General features: G+C 38.9%; 1 pseudogene; it reads right to left on the bottom strand.

Moving 5' to 3' along the window:
• Positions 1-3,417: 3,417 nt before the first annotated feature.
• LOC124512722 (uncharacterized) lies at positions 3,418-3,616 on the bottom strand (annotated as a pseudogene).
• Between the last annotated feature and the right edge of the window lie 271 nt (positions 3,617-3,887).

Genomic DNA, 3,887 nt, shown 5'->3' with positions numbered 1-3,887 from the left:
AAACATTAAAAAAAAAAAACAATTGCCACCATTCTGGTCTCACATGAAGAGAGTGATCATGGAAGTCAGATATTTACTGATGTGAGGCGAGTCAAGTACTGTCTATCCTAAAGGATGTGAGGGGGTGGAGGGGTGGGGAGGAGTAAATGTAATATTTGATATAAATCATACTTAATTACCAAAGAAGTTTGGTGAACAGTCTTGAAGGCCAAGCCTAGAATAGTTGTGACAGATTTGTTGCAAAAAAGAATATGTTAGAATTTCTGTTTGTATTTTTGTATCTTATTTGTTTACAATTTTTTTAGTGTTTATTTATCTTTGAGACAGAGGGAGAGACAGGGTGTGAATGGGGGAGGGGCAGAGAGAGAGGGAGACAGAGAATCCGAAGCAGGCTCCAGGCTCTGAGCTGTCAGCACAGAGCCCACTGCAAGGCTCAAACTCATGAACCACGAGATCATGACCTGAGCCAAAGTCTGATGCTTAACCAACTGAGCCACCCAGGCCCCCCTCTACTTGTATCTTATTTATATAATCCTCAATCATTTGAAATACATGGATTGACACTGGTGCCCATACTCCAATGTGTCAGAAGGTCATGCACCATTAACAAAATGAGGGAGAAATCCCAAAACACAGAGAGGCCACCTCTCTGTGAGTAGCTCCTACTTGTGAGTGTGCACTCAGTATATTAAGGCTTATCACTGTGCCCAGTTAAGTGAACTTACAGAGTTTATTTTCTAATTCACAAAATGGGCAAGCGAATTAAACATACTCTTAAAATGAAGTCCCAAACTGAAGTATTCCCCATAATACAAACATGGGCAATTAGACTGGCCACTTTCTTTCAGTTATGAATTGAAAACAAATAATTTTTTTTAAACGTATCCAGGAGTTGTTTAGAATCATTAAGGATGAGCTTGGAAATTACAAATTCAACTTGTTAAGGTTAAACCTTGCACTAATGATATAAAATCACTTAGGATATTAGCTAATAATGTTTAGAGCCACTGCTATCAGCAAGTCATTTATAAACTAAGAAACTAGAAGATATTAAAATAAATTTTGATGAGGGAACATATTTTTGTGCTATCAATTTTTCTAACGTTTATTTATTCTGGAGAGAGTGGAAGTGGTGGAGGGGTAGAGAGAGTGGGAGGGAAAGAATCCCAAGCAGGCTCCACACTGTCAGTGCAAAGCCCAATGTGGGGCTCAGACTCACACACCATGAGATCATGATCTGAACTGAAACCAAGAGTCAGACATTCAACCAACTGAGCCCCACTGTGCTGTTAATTTTAAAATAATGTTAAAACATTACTTACTTCACCTTCATCTTACTCTTTTACAATTCCTTTTGTTTTTATCTCTTTTATAATGTACATATAAAAATGTGGGAAAAACTTCTCCTAATATGGGTGAATCAATAAAGCTCAGAAACCATTCCTATGGTTGCAAATCAGGAATATATACAAACATATTTCACAGAGTGCTCTGAAGTCTTAACCTGCAAACGTGATTGAATCTTTCTCTAAAATTGGGCCTTAGGTATTTAAAAAAAGGATTCTGAGATAAGAATAAAATTTTGCAACCACTGCATCCACTACAGGCAGTCTTATACCTTAATCTATAATGGGTAGAAAAAAATCCGCCCATTTTAGAAATATGCTCCCAATCATTTTTTATTCACTGGAAACATAGAAATCCTGTTGTTAGAACTTTAAGTCAACATAATTGCCAAGATACGACCAGTTCCTCCATGGAAGCTCAGGAGTGAAAGGTTCAAGGAGATACACAAGGAGAACAGTTAGGTTTATTGTCCATAAGTGGCTTTGAGTTCTGATGACAATACAATTGTATGTACAGAGATATAGCATACATTTTACTAAACAATTGTTTTGATGTTTAGTCATTTTTGAGAGGCAGAGACAGAGCACAGGTCAGGGAGGGGCAGAGAGAGAGGGAGACACAGAATCTGATGCAGGCTCCAGGCTCTGAGCTGTTAGCACAGAACCCAATGTAGGGCTTAAACCCACACACCTTGAGACCATGACATGAGCCAAAGTGGGACCCTTAACTGACTAAGCCCCCAGGGGCCCTTAAGCCACATTTAACTTAACTAGTTAAATTAGCCCTCAGCTAGACATAGTTTTAAAGCCAAGATAAAGATTAATCATACTTTTAGTATTTAAATCTCTTCCTTGGAGATGCAGAGATAAACCATTTGGAAACAAAAAGAAAACGTCTTTTTAAAATCTGAATTCTTCAAAGGCAAGGGAATTAAAAGCAAAAATGAACTATTGGGACTTCATCAAGATAAAAAGCTTCTGCACCATGAAGGAAATAATCAACAAAACTAAAAGGCAACCAATGGAATGGGAAACGATATTTGCAAATGACATATCGGATAAAGGGCTAGTATCCAAAATCTATAAAGAACTCACCAAACTCCACACCCAAAAAACAATCCAGTGAAGAAATGGGCAGAAGACATGAATAGACACTTCTCTAAAGAAGACATCCAGATGGCCAACAGGCACATGAAAAGATGCTCAACGTCACTCCTCATCAGGGAAATACAAATCAAAACCGCACGGAGATACCACCTCACGCCGGTCAGAGTGGCTAAAATGAACAAATCAGGAGACTATAGATTCTGGAGAGGATGTAGAGAAACGGGAACCCTCTTGCACTGTTGGTGGGAATGCAAACTGGTGCAGCCGCTCTGGAAAACAGTGTGGAGTTTCCTCAAAAAATTACAAATAGATCTACCCTATGACCCAGCAATAGCACTGCTAGGAATTTACCCAAGGGATACAGGAGTGCTGATGCATAGGGGCACTTGTACCCCAATGTTTATAGCAGCACTTTCAACAATAGCCAAGTTATGGAAAGAGCCTAAATGTCCATCAACTGATGAATGGATAAAGAAGATGTGGTTTATATATACAATGGAATACTACTTGGCAATGAGAAAGAATGAAATCTGGCCATTTGTAGCAGTGTGGATGGAACTGGAGAGTGTTATGCTAAGTGAAATAAGTCAGGCAGAGAAAGACAGATACCATATGTTTTCGCTCATATGTGGATCCTGAGAAAATTAATAGAAGACCGGGGGGAGGGGAAGGAGGAAAAAAAAAAGTTACAGAGAGGGAAGGAGGCAAACCACAAGAGACTCTTAAATAGTGAGAACAAACTGAGGGTTGATGGTGGGGGGGGGGCAGGAGAGGGGAAAGTGGGTGATGGGCATTGAGGAGGGCACCTGCTGGGATGTGCACTGGGTGTTGTATGGAAGCCAATCTGACAATAAATTACATATAAAAAAATCTGAATTCTTTTCAGTTCTCTGTATGCTTGCAAATGTTCATAATGTGACGTTGAAAAATTGGCATTTTTCTGGCTTAAATGTGGAGACGTAAATTAATGTTTAAATGTTTAGAAATTCCTATCCCAGAAGAGTATAAATTAGAAATGCAGACATTAATAATTATCCTTTATACTTGCTCGTCTATCTGTATTATAGCCTTGTGCATGTGAAAACTATAGATGGGATTTTAATTAGCAATAATCGCGCCTCGGATAAACCTCATTGGCTACGATACTGCCACTGAGCAAAGCTTCTAGATGGGATTTTAAAAGGACAAAATGCATCAAGTGTGATGTCCACTCGCTATACATTAATACACTCTGTATACTAAGTTGTAGAAATTGTGATGGAAAAACATTATTAGATTTTAACTAAACCTAGGTAGAAACATAGAATTTGAGAAATGAAATTCATCCTGCCTCTCATTTTATAGAAAAGAGAACAGAGTCCCTGCAGAAACTAAATGCCCCCCAAGGGCTGCATGGCTTACGTGGAGAGCCCAATGCAGTGGGCTTTCTATCAC

The sequence above is a fragment of the Lynx rufus genome, unplaced genomic scaffold (assembly GCF_022079265.1).
Source record: "Lynx rufus isolate CCGP_SWC_20201006 ecotype Redwood Valley unplaced genomic scaffold, mLynRuf1.p SCAF_17, whole genome shotgun sequence".
NCBI lineage: Eukaryota > Metazoa > Chordata > Mammalia > Carnivora > Felidae > Lynx > Lynx rufus.
This window is presented reverse-complemented; position numbering and strand designations above follow the sequence as displayed.